At 35.0% G+C, this 21,508-nt stretch overlaps 1 protein-coding gene across 9 annotated transcripts in view; it reads left to right on the forward strand.

Annotated features, from left to right (window-relative positions):
- The window catches only part of LOC138710526 (glycerophosphocholine phosphodiesterase GPCPD1-like), a 279,131-nt gene that overhangs the window by 23,188 nt on the left and 234,435 nt on the right, over nucleotides 1-21,508 (forward strand). The window contains exon 1 of one of the 9 annotated variants that reach the window (XM_069841482.1): nucleotides 3,763-3,897. The exons of the other annotated variants lie outside the window; for them this stretch is intronic. The gene's annotated coding sequence lies outside the window, so the exon portion shown is untranslated. Of the gene's footprint in view, nucleotides 1-3,762; nucleotides 3,898-21,508 lie in introns of those variants that run through there. 9 annotated transcript variants of the gene reach the window in all.

Below are 21,508 nucleotides of genomic sequence, written 5' to 3' on the forward strand. Positions count from 1 at the left end.
GTCAATCATCCAGCGCCGATAAACCTCCCAGCGCGCTTTAACTCTTCCCGTCCACTGCTGCTGCTGCGCCGACCGCTACACATTCTGTCATAAGTAATCAAATTTCCATTAAACTATTGGAGATCCCATTCTGATTTTTTCTGGAATTATTAAGAATACTTCAGTGCACCTAGTAGGAATTTTTTTTAGATTTTTAATAGAGCTATTTCACATTGATATATATATATATATATATATATATATATATATATATATATATATGTTTTAAAAATTGAATTATAAAAAAAAATATTTGTAATAATTATATTGAAATTAGTTAGTAAATATTTAATAAAAGACAGTACTTTAAGCTTTTAAATGCATTTTTCAAAAAAATTTTAACATCAATATCGTCAGAAGTATGACGCTTTAAATGTTGCATTGTGCGACATTTTTAACGAATTTTAACATGTAATATTTTAAAAACATGTGGACTTAGGAGGAAATAAAAACACACTTGTTGGTTTATTAGACCCATAGAGTTGGTAAAAAAATATAAACGCAATCATAAATATGAAGGTCAAAATTTGTATACTGTAATTTTTGTGCGATTTGACGTGGAATGACAAGGTAAGAAGGAAAACTAAGCCAAGTATATATATATATATATATATATATATATATATATGTATAAAGCTACAGGGATATCATTTTATTTATACTAACATTTCTAATATTAACCTGGCTATACCTTTGGATCAACGATTAAGAACCGCAAATACTGTTTGCTACCCCCTTCCACGACTGAAGTTCGATGATACTGGCGTAATATACAAACAAATCACTTTACTAGGTATAAGAAAAGCAGTTCATCCATTTACGTAAACTAGGAAATATCGCGATTTTGAGTTCGATAATTTTCATTAGGTTTTTGTTTAATCAAAATACAGTACAGTATTAACAATAAGTATTTTTACTCACGAACTGAGCTGTCCATGCGGACGTATTCATTATGCAGTGTATATTATACTGTCTACAGCACATTAGCGTTCTCTATAGAGAATGAAGTTAAATTGAAAAATAATCATAATAGCCTATGCATATTTAAACACTTTTTGAAAATGGTGGCCGTTCATTTCGATACAGGCTTCAGTTCTAATGTGCATATTATCGCACTATAGACTATTGTCCTAATTCCAATTACCAGGTTCGTACTTCGTATCATGTTGAAATAATTCTGTACCTACTCTATAAAAGAGACCTTACGCACTGTAAATTCAATCTTCACTTCTGCCCGATCCGAAAAGATAAAATTACTCAGACATGCTATCTACTGTCCGTCCAAGTGGTTACGTCGCAGCGTCGTAGAAAGGGAGGAAATCACATGACAGTTAATTACTTAACGAGGCCCTTTTATTTAAGTTATTGTAAACAATTGTATGGGTATAATATTACGTAGACGTCCAATTCCTAACAGAAATTAATGTTCTCAGAAAAGAGCTAAGACAGTCCAGCCACTAGTATTTACAGAGAGGCGAATAGAAGCAGGTGGGGGAAACCGGGATGCGACGTAGGCAAATGGAAAATGATGCAATATTGAAAGCTCTTTCGTCACTGGAATACGCGAACATATTTTTGGAACGTACTGTTTACTATGACCGTAAGGCTACTATAACTGTATATGCGGCTTTGGTTCTGTGTGGAGAACGGTTGAATTTCATTAGTAGAAGGGGTGGGAGTGAAGTACATTCAAAAACTCAGGTACAATAAAAATTGAAGTAAAAATAAAATGATGTCCCTGTATAATAGAAAGTATATATACCTATGGATCTGAAACTTGGGAAATGAGAGACAGGATGAAGAAGAAATTGTTGGCTCTAGAAATGGATTACTGGCGCCATAGTTGTCAAATTTCGAGGATGGACCACATTAGGAATCAGGATGTCCGAAATATAATGCAGGTATCAGGAGATATCTTACAATCAGTGGAAACTAAACGCCTGATATGGTATGGACATCTCCAGACAATGTCAGCCGACCGCTGGCCTAATAAGGTCTTCAACTGGACTCCCCCGGAAAAAAAAAAGAAAAGAGGAAGGCCAATGAAAAAATGGAGCAAGGAGGTTCAGGAGGATATGGTCTGCAGGGGTCTACAAATGGGCGATTGGCAAAACCGGAGTACCTGGAAGTTGAGAAGCGGGAGACTGCGACAGCCGTAAAATTACTCGCAATACAGACATACATACATACATACATACATACATACATACATACATACATACATAACACAGTAAAGATATCAAAATTATTCAGCAATTCTAAAGAGTCAAACAAGTACAATTTAGTATTAAATAAGATAATTTGGATAGAAGGAATGATTAAAATAATGAAGGAAAATTGATTATATTAAAATTAAATATTCTACAAAAGTAATATTTGAATAAAGTTCGTATTCTAGAGACGAAAAGCAGCCTTTCTGACAATCGGCTTTGAAAGTAGTCAATGTCTGACAGCCATTTACATTATGTACAGTACACTGAACTACGCTATTTTCACAATTTACACTATCATAAAGAATGAAGATTTATATTGATCAAACATTATTTACACTATTGCACACAATTTACAAAATAAGTAGGCTATAGTATTATGAAATAAAATAGCTTGCATTACAATATACAACACTGTACATAAGCTTAATAGTGTAAATAATGTGTGATCTATGTTGGCCTACATTCTTTATTATTTTGTAAATGGTAAAAATAGCTTATTCTAATGTACATAGTGTAATTCAAATTGTAAATATTAGTGCAATTGTTAAAGTAGTCCATGTTTTGTTCTGCTCATTTTACGGTACGAAACAAGAGTCGCGTGAGCCGCCAGACAAGTACTTCGCTTGCCTGATGCACGCGTTCGTCCACTTAAAAACTTAGTAATACTTAATCTTGTAGCCTCCTGGGACAAAGTACGCTCCCTAGTGATGACTTAACTAAAAGAGAGTAACTGCGGTGCAAGAAAATTTCCTAATGTTGCAGTTTCACATAGCAACAGCAGCAAAAGACCACGGTGGTCAAACCGTTTGAAATTTCAGCGTAAGCTTCCTCTGTATGAAAACAGAATATAATAGACAAACACTTTGATATATTATACTCTAGCATTAATTTTTTCATGAATGAATGACAAGTTTCCAACATCAGAGTACTATCACGTTCACTCCATTATGCTTGGGCCTGGATATTTTGAAGTCTTTGTTACACTTACGCAAAACAAGCTTTCGTCTATCCGTTCCAAATAACTTAAATTTCCATTTTCGGGGAAAACACTTTTTCAAAACTCTATCGTTTTATTCATAAACTTTCTGGAAAACTCTATTCTCTTTGGCCTGTTTGATTCGCTTATAATGTCTTCCTTCTAGTTATTACTGTTCCATTTATATCAACCTCTTATAAAACATGGCGAACAGTTAGCTCAATTACGCGTATAGCCAATGTTGCTTCTACATGATTTGCCAATTCCTTAGTAGAAATAGAGAGTCCAACGTCACAATCTGTCGTCGTTCCTTTGTGTTCAGTATTCCTGGATGGACCGTTCTATATTTTTACTTGCTGTAGTGTTGCTTTTGTCATATCTCTTAATTACGTAACGTAGTGTAGAAAAATGCAAATTCAGTATTTTTCCCATTTCACGAATGCTCTTACCTCCTATAGAAACAAGTGTAATCTAATCGCGTACTGACTCTATTAACTCTTGTCTCTTCAGTGACGTGATGAAGTAGGCCTACAGCGAATTGCGGTTATCTTGAAACGTAAAACAGTCCCTCTCCAATACTTACCCCACCTACACCACATTGCAGTACTGGGAACTGTCTGTAAAGGTATAGAGTGAAGAGTGAAAAGCCATTTTCTACTTGCAGTTTTTGTGAGTTGTAATATATTTATTCATTTTATTCATACGTTTTGCAGTGCAATAATGTTCATAACAGATCAGCATAATAAGATACTGTAGTGTCTTCATATTTGTAATTTATAGTGGATAAGTAGATAAATTATGTGTGCAAACAGTTTGTGAAACTATAGTGTAATAAATAGTTTCCTTTTTTTTTTTTTTTTTTTTTTTTTATTCTGGACAACTTTTATCCGGATACCTGGATATGGATTGCACATGAACCTGTTGTTTTGTATTGCAGTGCAATGCATCGCATTGTATTATACTACGTTGTTTGTATTGCATTAATAATTTATTTACTAATAAATCGGTGTGATCTCACATCACTGAGGTAACGCATTCACTGCCACGTACGGCTTGAGCAGGAGAATGTATTTTAGTACGTGTGTGAATCATAAGAATAATAATACTACTGTGTTACATAGCCACTAGTAGCAGACTTAAGGGAATCATCGTCTTATTTCTTTTCTTGTTTTTTTCCTCCCGTTTTGGTACAATGTTGTAGTAGTAGTAGTAGTAGTAGTAGTAGTAGTAGTAGTAGTAGTAGTAGTAGTAGTAGTAGGCCTAGGTTATTTTACGACGCTTTATCAACAGCTTTGGTTATTTAGCGTCTGAATGAGATGAAGATGATAATGCCGGTGAAATGAGTCCGGGGTCCAACACCGAAAGTTACCCAGCATTTGCTCATATTGGATTGAGGGAAAACCCCGGAAAAAACCTCAACCAGGTAACTTGCCCCGACCGGGAATGAACCCGGGCCACCTGGTTTCGTGGCTAGACGTGCTAACCGTTACTCCACAGGCGTGGACCGATAAAATGTATCTATAGCGATATTTCACTTTAGGCGTTCTATTCGGCGTTTTAATGACATGTTAAAAAGAGAAAGTTTACAAGATTTACAGGATTTTTCAAAATTACTGCATAATTGCAGTTAAAATTAAACAAGATTTTGGACAAAAAGCTCAGACATGTCGAACTTTAGAAAGGAATATTTTTATCAACAGTAATCGCACTAGAGGTTTTGATTTATCTAGGGAAAATAAAAACTCTAGTGAGATTTAATTGACTATTACACGATTAGAAGAAAGTATATAAAGATTAGAAGAAATAAAGTACCCATAAAATATTAATTGACTTACTGAAATTCTATTTCACAATGTTAGCATAGTCTAGTTTATACAATCACGAAGCTTGAGTTGTTGAGGGTACTGGGAACAATAGACTGTGCCGGTATTATTTTGCATTGTCTATAATGGGGCGATATTAGCGATCCTAGTAGTTAGCAACTATCTATGGATGCATATTTCCTACATATTGAGCTTCGTGACTGTATATCGTCGTTGTTCCTGCAATAATTCCTATGTGACATATTTATCGATTTTCAGATTTTTACTCTATTAAATAACTTAAATAGTGATACAGAAAATAATAAAATCTCCTATATGTAATTATATTTCTTTCTTTCAAAAATGTAAGAATTCACAATCTTCTATGTACGGCTGCCATAGGATGAATAAATATATTTTTCTTCCTACTGAAAAATTTTATATATTGCACATAGGAGTTATTGCAGAAACGACGACGATATACTAGACTGTGATGTTAGCTTCACCAAAACGTTTGAACGGAGGCGCCATTTTCAGTTGACTGTCTATGCTGTAAACAAATGACGATTGCAAAACGTGTTTTATAGTACCGTAAAGAATTTGGAGTTTGAAATGTTGGCAAAAAAAAAACAAATGGTAGGGAGGTGATAAAAACAGAAGAAAGTATATAAAAATGAGAAGAAATGAAGTATTCTAATACAATAAAGTAGAAATTAATTGACGTATTAAATTCTATTTCACTAATGTTACCTTCACCAAAATGTTTGAACGAAGTCGCCATTTTCAGTCGGCTATCTATGCGGGAAACAAATTACGATCGCAGAGTATGTTTTATAGTGCCGTAAAGAATTTGCAGTTTGAAACGTTGGCAAACAAAGAAACAAATGCTAGGGTGGTGATAAAAACAAATGCTAGGGAAGCAATAAAATTAAATAAATGCTAGGGAAGCGATAAAATTGTGCCATAAGCAGCCATGATTGGTTGAAAGACGTCCTTTCGTACCGTTTTATTGGTCAAAAATAGTATGACGTAGTAAAAGTGTAATAGTAAAAAAATAAAAGTTTTGCGATTATTATTGTGCGAGTTATGACGTCATCGAGAATATGTTTAAATTACACCTTATAGTTGCTTAATATAATCCCTCTAAGAGCATAATTTTATGTAATGGGAAAGTGAAGATTCTGATGATGATAGAATTTGATGACAGGAGATGTACACAACTAGAGGTATGCACACTTTTTAACGAAACTCATCCAAATCAGCCACCTATTTCTTAGTCAACTGTGATTATAGTAGAAGTGTAATTCAGAGATCCTGGACATGTCAAAGATAATTTCCTGGACATCTGCCTTTTTAACTAATAGCCTAATTAGGTGTATGGTTGAGTTTATAGTACATGTTATAGAGTGGACACGGGTGGCTTCTTCGGCTGATCATTTGCAGATACCATGTCATACATTTTTTGTCTCAGGGAAAGAGTGACACATGTAAACATTTTATTTCAGAGTAATTCTACATTGTCTTCGTAGGCTTATTGGGAATAATTTATGGTTCGATCGCGATAACTTGTTAAGTACAGTGATAGTTGTTTTACTCGTTGTAGAGACATAAAGAGAAATTATGGAAAACTGTAAAAAAAAAAAAATAGAGAAGTACGTGTTGTATGCATTTCTGATATCTGATGAAGTCCGGTTTTGTTGAATTATTTACAGAATTATGTGCCTGCTCATATTGAAGTCCGGTTGTTCAGCGACAATTGTGCTGGACAGAATGAAAATCATCCTTTTTCCAGGCTGCTCCTACCATTAACTGACGCAAAAAGATTCTTTTCCATTATGAGGCATAGTTTTCTTTCTTGCGATCGTGATTTCAGCATAGTGAAGAGGAGGTTAAGAAAGATCGAATTTACACTGCACACCAATTAACTGAACTAATAATAGAAAGTAGCACCCCACAAAGCATTTACTGTAAAAGAAGTAGATAGAGCCACTGAAATTTTAAACTTTAAAGACTCGTGGACCAAGTATTATTAGAGAACAGCTTTCTCTTTCGAAAGTTCATCGAAACAGAAGATGAGAGGGTCCATTTTTGCATAACTTTACTGCATCACTTCAAATATGATTCAGATAATCCTGGCTATATTACGGAATTCGCATTCATCAGTGGTCTAGTCAAACATACCTTCAATGTTGGTGTACAACAAATTGAAATGCCTAAAAATTTACGCTATCCTACAGGTAAAGTGCCCTTAAAAAAGGAAAAAGTAGAACACCTTCAAACAATTATTCACTATGTGGAAGGTATTCACCGGGAATTTTATATAGACAATCTGCAGAGTCCTGTTATTAAGTGAGGAAACAGCTGCTAGAAATCTTCCTGAAGATTATGAACATTGAGGAAATATGTATAATCTTTAATTATTTAACCTTCCTATTATGTTCGAAACTTTGTCACACATGTTGTGAATGGGTCAGTTTGACCCAGGATTTGAAAAATGGATATAATAGTTAAATATCTTCTTTTATTTATGCCTTGGTTCAAAAAAAGCAAATAATGTCTTATTTTCCAAACACAAAATAATTACCGATTTAGTCTATGCAAATGTTGCATTAGGCCTAAAATGTTTGCATGATCTTGGTAGAGGAATGCTTTACACCTATTGCATTTTTGATAGGCTTTGGTCTTTCTTCGGTCTACATTCCTTTTTGTTGCACTTTCTCCTGAACTAGTTCCTGGAACATTTTCCAAACTTAGTTTTATATTCTGAGGCAGGCTTCATTTTTTTTCTCGCATTGCTTGTGTTAATTTTAGGCCTAGTCCAATTCCTTCAGGAACAATCTTCATCTGTACAATTTATTTGGATTGTACTCGCATGAATATATAATACATAAGCATTTATTCCTTCAATATCGAGTACATTATAAAACATACAATCAGACCATCTTTTGGTACTCGTTTTGCAAGAGTAGGTACTAGCACGTTTATCTGTGGTGTCAATCCCTCCTTCGTTTTGTTGTAATGTAATATGACTTCAGGCTTTCTGTGCTCTTCTGAAGATAGACTGCAATCGTGATGCACTGTGGACAGCAAAATCACTGATTTATTCTTCTAAGACACATATGACACCATAGTTACGTCGGGCTGAAATCCTAAAACGCTTGGACACCCTGGTCTCATACAGTTTAGCTGCATATCTTATGGTTTGTTTTTTCTCAGAGCTCTGACTAAAGTTAGATTCCTTTTGAGAAGTTCCTCGGCCAAAATATAATAATCCGTGGCGCTACAGCCCACGATGGGCCTCACGGCCGCATGCCGAAGCAGAGGTGCACGATCATCCAACCAAAATGGAGGTATCGTGTGGTTAGCCCCCCAGCCGTTATAGGTGGTTTGTGTAACCGGATTTCGCTAGCTATCATAGCTCCCAAGTGCATCACGATGCTGGGTGGGCACCGGCCCCATACCCTGGGCGAAATTTCATGAGAAAATGTCTTCCCCCATGAGGACTCGAACCAGCGCGCATTCCGTAACGCGAGTCCTAGGCAGGATGCCTTAGACCACGACGCCACGGCGTGGGACCGGTCAAAATATAGCTGGTGAAAAAATTGTCCGTGGTGATGTTTCGATCAGTCTTTTCAATGCTACCAACATTTCTGCCTTGGTTTGTTTCTCGTGGTCCAGTTTCTGGCTTTGCTTTGCACACTTCTGCTGCACAACCATATTATGCTGTTTTTACATCACAATTTTATACCATACTTCCCTCTGGATTTTGAAAGTGTGTACTAGCGGAAGGGACATTTGTCTCGAAATGGCACCAACTGCTCATATACTGTGACATCTTAGTAGGGTAAGAATATTTTTGGCATTTGTTCCACAAACATGTAGGAAAAAGATATAATAGCAGCCAATTTATCATAACGTCATCTCACTGGTCGGACTGATTTGTTGTCAAACCTGAGAAACCTGCTAGTAGTTTGGAAAAATTGAAGTGATACTGTTGCACAGAAAACAGGTCTACCATACATACTGCCCCACAGTTCTTGAAGTGATTATCCAGCAGATCTGTACACACCGGCTAATATCAGTGTGAGTGAGTGAGTGAGTGAGTTTGTGAGAGTGTGAATGTGTAAGTGTGAGAGTTTGTGAAAGTGTGAGAGTGTGTGAGTGTGTCAGAGTGTGAGAGTATGAGAGAGTGTGAGTGTCAGAGAGAGTGTGAGAATGTGTATCGGAACACAACAGTACGTAACTCATAATTAAAATCAAAATCCGTGACTGGGTCTAAATGACCCAAACACAATAGATGTGTCAAAGTGAAATATATGACGAAATACTATATTTTTGTGGATAAAAGTAATAGGAAATATTCGTAATGATGTTTTTTTTAGGATTACTCAAAGCCATGTAACATTATTGCTATTTTTGTACGATTTGTGTTAATTTTAGTAAATGCAATGGGTCATTTAGACCCATTCACAATAGGAAGGTTAACAGAGAGTTATTGTTGCAAAAACTTTATAAAACCAAGAAATAAGAGTCTTTTAAAATGATTTTATTGTTGCAAGAAGTTCAGGAAACAAATAAATGGGTCTTTGAAATTGATGACCGTTGTAACTTTTTTTTTTAACATTTGTTAAAAAGGCAGAAGTCCGGAGGTTTTAAATTGTAATTGAGGTGTCAATTTGTCGAATTTAAGACGTTTAAAATTCATGGTCATTACCAAGAAGATAAATATTATGTTCTGAGATGTACAGTTACCCTTAAAAAGAATGAGACGATTCTTGGTCGTCGGAAGTTAAAGTTCTACAGCGCGGTTCACTCGATATCACGTAACGATACATACCATGACAAATAGTACAAGAATTGTTACAAGGACCACAACAAGGACAAGGACCAGAATAAGGATCACGAAGAAGACTGCCATTTAAGGCCAGGATTTCACAACATAGCTCGAGTCACAAAATATCATTGCTTCACTGTACCGAATGGCAAATGCCTGCTAAGGGATCTACATTCTGGACTGCTGCTGTCACTGTCTTGTCTCGGTAGCTCATATAGTAGCGTGTCGGTTCCAATGTATAACCGAAACGTCTCGTGTTCGATCCCGGGTAAGACATTTTTTTTTTGAGGTGTAATTAATTTGTTCAGAGATCCTCGACTGTCTAATTTGTCGAAAAATATGGAATAATTTATGCCCAATTTCTGGGTCTTACAAGTGGGCTGAACCTCGTCAAAAAAAATAAATCTTACTTGGATGTTAAAACTATTCTTCCTCAAACAAAAATCATAAGAAACAAAAAGAGATCTGTTAACTTAAAATCTTGTCCACATGCCATCAGCTTCTATTACAGCTCTAAGTCGATCCGGCATAGATGTCACGAGATTGTGGAATAAGTTCTGATCCCCGGCGAGATCTTCCCAGGTGTCAACAACTTGATCCCACAATTCGTCTCGATTTCGAGGGCGTCGGTGGGCATAGGTGGCTATTCTTCTCTTTTTCAATTCCGCCCATAAATTTTCGATGACATTCAAATCAGATGACTTCGGAAGCCAATTAATGATTTCGATCTCGGGTCTCCTTTGAAACCATCTTTGAATGCTTGCAGCATAGTGCACGAGATGGTTATCCTGCTGGAACAGCAATGTTACTTCGGGAAAACGTTCTCGGGCGGAGGGAAGGAATATATTTTCCAGAATGTGCTTGTAAGTTCCCGCATTAAACCGGCCATCGGTTCGTTCTATAACGCCAGGTCCATCGTAAGACATCCACCCCCAACACGATATGCTAAAGCGCCCCGATCTTTCACGTCGGTGCACATAGCGCTGGTCATGTCGGAGACCATCCTCACGATAGACACGGACAGGACCATCGTAATCACTCGAGATGGTTGTTTCGTCCGAGAAAATTACATTTCTCCAACCGAAATCCACTCGATTGGTAGCGAAGGCAAAACGGTCGACAGCTTGTGCTTCCCCCAATATTTCCATTTGCGCAGCCCTCCGGCTCCTAATACCGCGGTTCCTCAACCTGCTGATCACAGTCTGTAAAGAGCCGGGAATGTTAGATGCTGCGCTTATTTCGTTAGCAGTCAGAAAGGGGTCCTGTCGAACTGTCTCGAATAAGAGAGCATCCTCTTCCAATGAAGAAATCCGCGGACGCCCAGGAATAGGGCGATTTTTGACCTCCCCTAAATTTTGGCAACGATGAACCCACCCCGCGGCTGTACTTCTAGGAGCACCGACCAAACGGCCAGCAGATCTAGCCCCATATCCAGCCTCAACTAAAACTATAACTCGCTGTCTCATGTCACGTCGGTTCGCCATTACGATGAGAAATGAGGGATGACGATAATACTTTAGTGTAGACAATGACTATTTAACGTGATATAGAATTATTGAAATAAGAGGCATCTTGCATAGTAAGAGTTAATAAATCAACCCTAAATTAAATATCTAAATAACAGGATATAACAGGAAGTCCAATTGTTGCGAAACTAATCAAATTAAATCTAATTACATTAAGTAAACAAACCCCAAGTTATGACACCACATTGCTACAGCTAAATTGTAGGTTATTAACATAAGCATTGAATAGGTCCGTGGTTGTGCGTTGGACGGCAAAACCAAACATCGAAAGTTCGAATATTGCCGAGGAATGTAACTTCTTGCTTTTTATAATGTAAATCAGACTTATAACTACAATCATTCGTATTTCTTACATTATTTATTAATATTTATAGCCAACACTGAATTTGTAAAGAAAATGCTTTAGAAATCTCATATGGAATTTGTGATCTGTAGTGACATAAACATAGATTATCTCTCGGAACTTTTCCGTAAAAGTAAATTAAATTCACTCCTTGAAACTGGGAACCTTAGTCGTAGAGTCATTTTTCCACAGCATACAAACTGAAGCAGCACAGCCATTGATAAATGTTTTGTACACAGAATTAGACAGTACCTATAATCAATGGCTTGTCTGAACATGTTAAACAAATCCTAAGTGTTTCCAATGTCACTGAACAATTTCAAAATATTAATTTAAAAACTAAGAAAGGATCGTAAATGCTGTATCTAGTGATTATTTACATTTATGTCTACAAAATGAATCTTGGAAAAACATATATGATACTGGTACTACTGATATTAAGAGTAAATATATTGAATTTTTCACTTAACTTCAGTGGATGTTCTCCACTCAATGTTGTGAAAAAAATCAAAAGTAAAAACATATAGATAACGCAGGGACTTCAAAATCTCATATATTAAAAAGAAGAATCTATATGTAATGAGTTGCAATGTAATGATCCTCTTAAATATTGCAAGAGGTACAGTGTAATTTATCAAAAATTGTGAAAGAGGGAAATAGAATATATTTGAATAGAAAAGTACAAAATTCAGATAATGCAATTAAACCTATTCGGAATATTATTAAATTTATACTTGTAGATATCCTAAGAAAGAAAATATTTTTTCATTAAGACCAATGATTATAAAGTAGACGATCCCAAATCTATTGCAAATTCTCTTAACGTATTATAGTATAGAAATATTATTGACAACTTAAACATTCAAGATTTTGCAAAAGATACTGCAATTGGTTACTTAACAGATGCATTTAATAATTAGTATTAATATATGTAATTAGTCAATAATTGCAACAGTGCTTTTTCATTCAATCATAACATGAATAAAATTGAATGCACATTAAATGAAACACTATTGCAAACACGTAGATAAAATAGTTAAAATTAAATGAAGGGGTGAGAATGAAATAATCCAAAGCCACACTTTTAACAAAAATTGTTTTGTGCGAGTGCATTTCTTACACATTACACATATGGGAAAGCTATTAATAAAATATTGTAATAATTACTCAAGAAATGACATAGCCTAAAGACTCTAAACCTTTGTAAAAGTTTGTCTATTATATATATTTTTTAATTTCATTTTAATTGTTAGTTTTTAATATATATGCATTTACATTGTATATGTGTGTGTGTGTGTATAAATGCATTCATTAGATTAACATTTATAATATTATAACTTGTAATTTTGTATTGTTTGCGATCATTAACACTTAATCTCAGGACTTTGTAAAACTCTATTTCACACGTTACTTAGCTATTTCAACGTTATTTAGACAAAAAAAAATCGTTGTGTAGACTAAGAATCGAACTCGCTCTCTTCTACACTACACGCAGAAGTCTTACCATCTGAGCTATTGAAACGACATGAAAGCTTTCCTTCCTGTGCGGAGTGTCGATCTAGTCATGAAGGTCCATTGTCGATTTAACTACACGATTTATGTATATATTTATCTTTTATATACGTAATATTATCACATTTTTTGCAGTTTTTGAAGTGAATTTCGGAACGATGCTAGTAACAAACCAAATAGCCTGAATTTAAGTAACTCAATATTCGTTATCTTGTGTATCAGTGCTCTGGTCTCCGATCATGCGCAGTGTCTTACATCTGAGACTTAGGAATATTCAATGTCTCATCCTTTTTCAGGGAAACTGTACAATAACTAAGAAACTTGAAAATTATGGATAGAAATAAGTTTTTTTGTTATTACTGAAAAGTTTAGTCTGATGGACATCTGCCCTTTTAACAAATGCTTATTCGTTTGTTTCATCTTGATTTTACCAATTAAACTGCTTTCATAACACAAGGACTAGCACAGTATATCAACAATAAAATTAAATTGTTTTTTTTTATTTAGTTGTTTAACTTCTCTGTATCAACTACTCATTATTTAGCGTCGATGAGATTGGTTATAGCGCGATGGTATTTGGCGAGATGAGGCCGAAGATTCGCCATAGATTATATGACATTCGCCTTACGATTGGAGAAGCGCTCGGAAAAACTCAATTAAGTAATCCAGCCCCAGCGGGAATCGAACCCAAGCCCGAGTTAACTCCGGATCAGCATATAAAATTATCATAGTAACCATAACCATAGTGCTTCTATACAAAAACAAATGAAATATTACAGAAAATGAGAGAATTGAGATTCTAATGAAGGGATTTGGTGACAGAAGAGGTACACAACTAGAGGTATGCACACTAATTTTTATCAAAACTCACCCAAATAGGCCATCTATTTCTCAACCAACTGTGAGTGGAATAGAAGAGAAATTCAGAGAACATAGGATGTTAGAGATATATGAAGATCATTTTCTGTTAATAACATCATGTTTTATTTTGATTTCTTCCACATACCTACTTTTAGAAAGTATATGTATGTTTTCTCCTCCGCCTTTAATCATAGAGTTCTTCAGCAAGTAACACATTCAGTACCATATTCTGCAAGATTAAAGAAATATCTCAATGAAATAAATATAGAAATCACTCGAATATCGTCTGGAGAAATACAAACAAATATACCACCTTGGAGGATCAAAGTACCATATATAAATACAGAATTATGCAAATATCCAAAAGAACAAATTAATAAAAACATTTATCAACTACTATTCAACGAAATCTGTGGAAAATATCCTAATTATTTTCATATTTATACGGATGGTTCCAAAACTGAAGACGGCACTGCATGTGCAATAGTTTATCCTACTCACATCATGCTGCGTACCGTACCAACATTTTATACAGTTTACTCTTCTGAACTGTATGCAATTAAAAAGACCTTTGAGAATGTACTGAAACATCCTGATAGCGATCGGTATCTGCTCTTTACGGATTCTCAATCTGCCATAAAAGCCGTACATAACTCATCCTCTAAATCTCCATTGATCAACGAAATTCAACGTCATTACACTGAGATCTACAATCAATCAAAGCAAATTATCGTTATCTGGACTCCTTCCCATCAAGGTCTGCATGGAAATGAACAGGCCGATATGGCAGCGAAAGAAGCAACTCGTCTTCCTATACAGGATATGGACATTGACACTTGGAATAATGATATAGCCATTCACCTTAAAACAAAGTTAAATGATCTATGGTACTCCAATTGGCTTCAAACATCTGCTACCAAACTCAGGGAAATTAGAACTGCTTCCAGTTTATGCTATCCAACTAAACATCTATTACGCAGGAATGAAGTTCTCATCAACCGACTACGTATTGGACATACCAAGCTCACACATTGTTATTTACTAAAAAGAAACCTCCTCCAGTTTGTAACACTGGCAGTGAAACTCTTTCCGTGAAGCACATCATCCAGGACTGTCTTCAATGTAATCAGTTTTCGACAACAACTAAAAATCTCCAACGACATAGCAAGATCTCTTGGTGAACCTTCTTACTGCAAGTGTCATAAAGTTTTTCAAGTTAACTGGATTGTTTGATAAAATTGTGTAATATTTATTGTAATGAATTAACTTGCTAAATATTATGTTATTGTTAAAATTGATTCGTATCGCGATATGACTTTTATTATAAGTTAAAAGACAAATACATAAATGAAAAAAAAAAACTTCTTTCATAACAAAATGTATCATCAATTAAATTGTTACCATAGAAACCATGTTTCCAAGGTATGTTTCTGTATAAAACAAATTAAGTATTGCATGACCATAGAAAGAGCTCTTTCAGATGATAATTATTAAAAAGGCTATAGGGTGTCATTTAAGAATGTTCTTGATGACTTCATAACTCGCACAGAAATAATCACTAAAATATTTTGTTTCCATAAAAATATTCCTTTCTAAATACAAGGTTTGCATGTCTGAGACTTTTCTCCCAAATCCCCTCATTCAATTTTAAATGCAATATTATGCGTTACTTTTGAAATGTCTTGTGTACACATACACATGCATATGTAGGGTACATACATGTATGCACACATGCAGTAGTGTATCCACACGAGCTATGCTAACGTTCAGTAACAGAATTCGTTGCCAACAGATCCGGATTTGATCCAAACTCCGAAATAGCCTTATCTAACCTCTTGATTGAGTATTCCTCATCTTCAGCCATGAGCTGTCTAAGTCGCTGTTTATCACATGTGCAAGGGGTTTTGAAGGTCTAAAATCAGATGGAGTATCAAAGGTCTCAAAGTTTTTTTCAATAGGCTTGATGATGACGTATCTATAACGATTTGATGCAATTCCATGTGACGTACACCAGCTGTAACTATCTTCGTCGTTACTTGTATCTGACGTGCTACTCCACAGAACTCCTTTACAAGAAGAGGACACGCTTTTGATGACTTATATTATTATCGGCGCAATTAACTACTATTACTACTACTACTACCACCACCACCACCACCACCACCACCACCACCACTACTACTATTATACTACTACCACCACTACTACTACTACTACTACTACTACTACTACTACTACTACTACTACTACTACTACTACTACTACTACTACTACTACTACTGTCACCTTTGTAATTTCCCATTTCCGGACACTTTCTCTGAATAGACAAATCAAGACGTGAGATTTATGAAATTACTTACCTTATTGTAATATCGAAACCAAAAGATTTACAGAAAACTGAAATCGATAAATTTTTGCAGAATTCGAATCTCCCAAATAACATACCTGTATCGCATCGTGGCGTCGTGGTCTCAGGCAGGGGTGCCGAACTGAGGCTCCCGACAGAGCCGCTAGTGTTGCAGTTGCTGTCAAGGACGCACTGCTTTGACCGAAGGTAGCCGAATGGTTCTCATCAGCGCGAAGGTAGGGAAAGCCTTCGAACGCGCGATATTGAAAGACTAGTCAGCTCTGTATGAACAAGCGCTCTTTTTGTTCAGGAATGAATTATGTGAGAGAGAATGTTTTCCGTTAAAGGGAAAAATGCTTATCAGAATAATAAATACGTCTTTGCATCAAATAGATTTATTTACATCTTATACAGGATGATTCACGAGGAAAGGTAAACAATTTAGAATGCGAATTCTCAAGTCATTCTGAGTCAAAAAGTTCATATGAATATAGGTCCGTTTTCGAACGGTTACGGAGATATAGCTCTTTGATTTCACAAAAACTTCTGATATTCCATTGTACTAACTCTCATTTAGAGACAGATAACGGACAAATTTAAAATCTATATTCACGTATGCATACATACCTAATATTCTAGACGTCGGGGTCGATGTTTTCGTATTGCACGACAAGGCCTTTTTCTCACAGTTTAATATTGATATGTTTGGAGACCACATGGTTATCAGCATCTGCAAGAAGTTTGGAATTGCCAACGATTTTGTAAAGAGAGACAGCTGTTCGACGTGTATTTCGCTTTTTCTTGTATACAAGGACAAAGACAAAGGTAAGGACAACGTAATCGTTGTATAAATTACGGAAGCAGTGACTATTTTTATATTATTTTTAACGTAGGGAATGAAGTAATATAACAAGAACGATTGTAATTCTAAACGTATAATAAAACGTTAAAAGAAAAAAAATCAAAGCATACTAGTGCCGAATTCGGGCCTTGTCTAACCGTTCGCTAATTAATTATCACAGATTAATGAAAAAACAGGGAAGGAAGTACATAAAAACAGTAGACAGCAAATTTCGTTGTCAATGATTCGACACTCTTTGGGAGTTGTATAATTCAGCTTTACTATACTTATTCGTACTTTTACATAATTTCTAATCCCAAATACATGGATAATTCTCTTAATGCTTGGTAATCTTTGTCGGACATTCGAAGTTCAGATCTCAGAAAAGAAAACCCTTTTTGTGCGAGATCGTGCGTATTTGCTTGGTTTCCGCACAAAACCAATCCGCGGAAAGTGTGAAATTCCACATTCAGTATTCCCAACCTAACACACATAACAATTTCCCTCTTCTTACCGCTTAAGTGACATATTGATTTTACTGCTTTAGGCTTTTAACATATTATTTTTAGAGACGTTGAATATAGTAATAATTATAAATTGGAAACTTACCACTGCAATTTCACCTAAATTGCACTGTTAATTGTTTTTAAATATTTGCAAAAATTAAGTAAACTCTACAACTCCACTAAAGTTACTGCATTCGTGATGCAAGTAACATTAAGGAAGCCGTGAAAAAATCAACAAGATTCCAGACTCATCATAGACTGGGGGGAAAAAAAGACACGTATATCACGGCCTGCTGGAGTATAGTAAACACAGAAAACATTTTAAAGCAACAATGTTGAAGATAGATATTTTTGTTTTGCAAATTTGCCGTCATTGAACAGAAACTAAAATAGAGATTTCATTGCAACTAATTAGAAATTACCCTTTCAGTTATGTAATAAACGATCTTCGCACAAAATAATGTACGATACACGAGCGGTATGTTTTCTTTCAATTCTCGGAAATTAAAAAAACTCAACTACGTTTCGCTTTTTCAAACTTTTCCTCGAACATGAAAACTTTAACATACCGCTCTTGTAACTCATATTGCTATTAATGAATGGATTACTTTTTCCATTCACCAAGCTTGGTGCTTGCACCTGGCGGACGAATTTTGAGTTTCTTCTCAAATATTTTCCCAAAAAAAATAATGGATAACTCAAAATGAGTTCACGTTAATCACCTCTTAATGTTCTATTTAACAATTTGTTTTGAAGAAATTTCAAAATTTAATGTAACTTTCATTGAAGTTGATTTGTATATATCTTTGGTCATTGTAAAAATATTCTTAGCATTTACATTTTTCTAGCTTTCTCTGTTTTTTAACTGAATATCAGGACAGTTTGCAATCTGAGGTATTTAACTTTCAAATGCACTACGTAAAACTAGTTCGTAAATGTGATGGCGGCAAGAGAAAAAAAAAACAATAAAATTTTCTGTCAAATGTTTGTTTAATTAATATGCATGCACCATGGTAAACATTTACCGTTCCAATGAACTGCCACAAATTCTTATTTTTCGCCGGGATCGTTGGATGGTAGACCGGTTGAAAGAGTTCATCAACATTATGGCCAAGGGCTTCAGCTGTTACCTGAAGCACATATACTGCGTTACTTACATTTAATCGACATCTGCCTAATATAATCCACAGCTTTGGTGTAAAGAAATTTTGTTGTGATGTGTCTTTTGAGGTTTTGAAAATAGTGTCACTATTAGTCTACTTGTTTCTTGTGAACTGGAAAATGTCTCACTGAATTCTTCAGAATATAAAAAAACCACAAGGAGGAGATAATGTTTGTGCTAATGTTTGATATTTACGTCGCTTTTCTTCCTCTCTTATTTTTTTTTTGTTACATCCTTTCCTCCCTCTCCAAAAATTTGCAATCCAGAAATTGCGCAGCAAGTCTGAACACGTGCGATTCACAGCAGAAACAACTTGGCTGTGAGATCAAACTGCGCATGCGCGGACTTGGTTAATAAAAACCTGAACTAACCAAACCTAACCCTCGTATATGCAGGATGTGTAACCGGAATACAAGGGAACTTCTTGATTTTCTCTGGAATGTGCACGCGAAAATAAATCCAGGTAAGGATCACGTTGGCACTCATGAGAAGTATGCGCATGCGTAGTTTGATCTCAAGCCAAGTTCTTCTTGTCGCGAGCCCCTCCTGTCTGAACAAGTTCAAGGTAAATTCAGCACTGCTTAACTTGGTTTCATCATTGAGATATGTATTTATATGAACAATGTTTTATATTAGAAGGAACGAAATTAGCGGGTATGTGTTCCAAAATTTAAAATCCAAGAAATAAGGGGTATCCTAGTAGGTCTATACATACATTTAGGTTTATAAAAATATTCCGAAATGAGAGAGTACAAATATAATGTAGACTGATTGATTTACACACATAGGCTATAAATTTACTTAAATTGAAGACATTAACATGTCTTTAATTTTCTTATTATATTTTGGTGGGTTACGTATTAGAAGTCCTGGGTGTAATTTAGCCACATAATTTTACAACTGGCGACCAAAATTAATACTGTGCTTTAGACCAGCAGATGTGAAATATTTAGATTCTACTAACGTTGAATTATTTCGTTTTGCTTCATGAATATGTGCCTGTGCGTATAGGTCTAATGCAAACATTGCGATTATTATTTTAAAATTTTAACAGCGTGTATTTATAAATTTATTCAGTTTTAAACACATTAAATTCAGAATAAGTTAATTTAGTTGGATAATCGAAACGTTTCTTTACATAAATTTTAATTATTCGTTTATGTAGTAAATTTAATGGATTAAGATTAATTTTTGTGCCTGTACACCAAATAATAATGCCATATTGAAAAATATACTGAAAAGGACTAATAAACATTACTTAGAACTCTAATGCGTAGGAGCATCGAAGATTAACAAATTTATGAATTGATTTACGAAACCACTTACAAAGACAAGTAATGTCATAAGACCATTTAAATTCTGATCAATAATGATAGTTCACATACGTGGCTTTTCAATCGTAAATATTTATAACTCTTAGGATCTAAACAATTCTCATTGTGTAGGCTATTATTAGTGTATCGTCATCACGAATTTTTACATTTTGAATGCTGACATTTGTTAATGAAAAAAGTACCTATGGTTGATTTGGATACATTTAATGAAAATAAGTTGGAATCAAGCCATTTTTTAAAATATTAATAAGTTATTTAGGCCTATATTAGCATTTCTAAATGTGTCTTGTCAAGATAAACAACTGAACTGTATCATCTGCATATGAATATATAGATTCATTAATTTTTTCTAAATTTGTATTTAACAAGTCATTAACTTAACGTCACTATTTTTGCTGCGCAACTTTTTTACTGCAGCTGCGAAAGTTGCGTATCGTGTTCACACGCACGCCAAAAGTAGCGCGCTGCACGCTACTTTTCGTGCTGTGCAGTCCGAGCGCTGCAGAAGTTGTGACTGGAGTTGCGAGTCTGTTCACACACAAGGCGCTACTTTTGTAGTCGCAGTTTAGCTGTAGCTTTGCATATGCGTGTTCATTCAATACATTTTGTGGTTATATTCACATCAGAGTTTAAGATTATGAAGCTCATCATCTGTTTTAATTATAAAAATTGAGAAGAAAACTACACAAAACAGACGATGCTGGAAGAATAGAAATACAAAACAATTTGAAGTTACGATCTCCGAGAACTACGATGAAGGGATGAATAGGCCCTAATGTTACGATATGCAAACTCTTTGCGAATATTAGGAGGATTATTATTTTTTAACCTTTCTCCATTGTATTGGTCCTGATGAGAGTACATTATTTTTTACATTGCTTTTTAAAATTTGCATTTTACTAGCACTTTCTGCTAAAAGCCTTTTACTTTTTGTTGTGGGGATCAGTATTTGCAAATTCCCCAGGCATTCTCTTGGTTCAAATATGTCTAGTATTTATATTTCTGTCCTAACTAGTTTTCAGAAATTTACATTTTTTGTTATAAAGCTATTACAAAAACGCGTATATATTTTACTTCAATGATAACCAATAACATATTCTCGTAAACGATGTTGGCAACCCCCCCCCCCCCGTTTGAAACTACGCTACGAAAAAAAATAATTATATCATCAACAAATATAAACTCTGACTGCGCAGTACATTTAGTTACTGT

Source organism: Periplaneta americana, chromosome 12 (genome assembly GCF_040183065.1).
Source record: "Periplaneta americana isolate PAMFEO1 chromosome 12, P.americana_PAMFEO1_priV1, whole genome shotgun sequence".
Lineage (NCBI taxonomy): Eukaryota > Metazoa > Arthropoda > Insecta > Blattodea > Blattidae > Periplaneta > Periplaneta americana.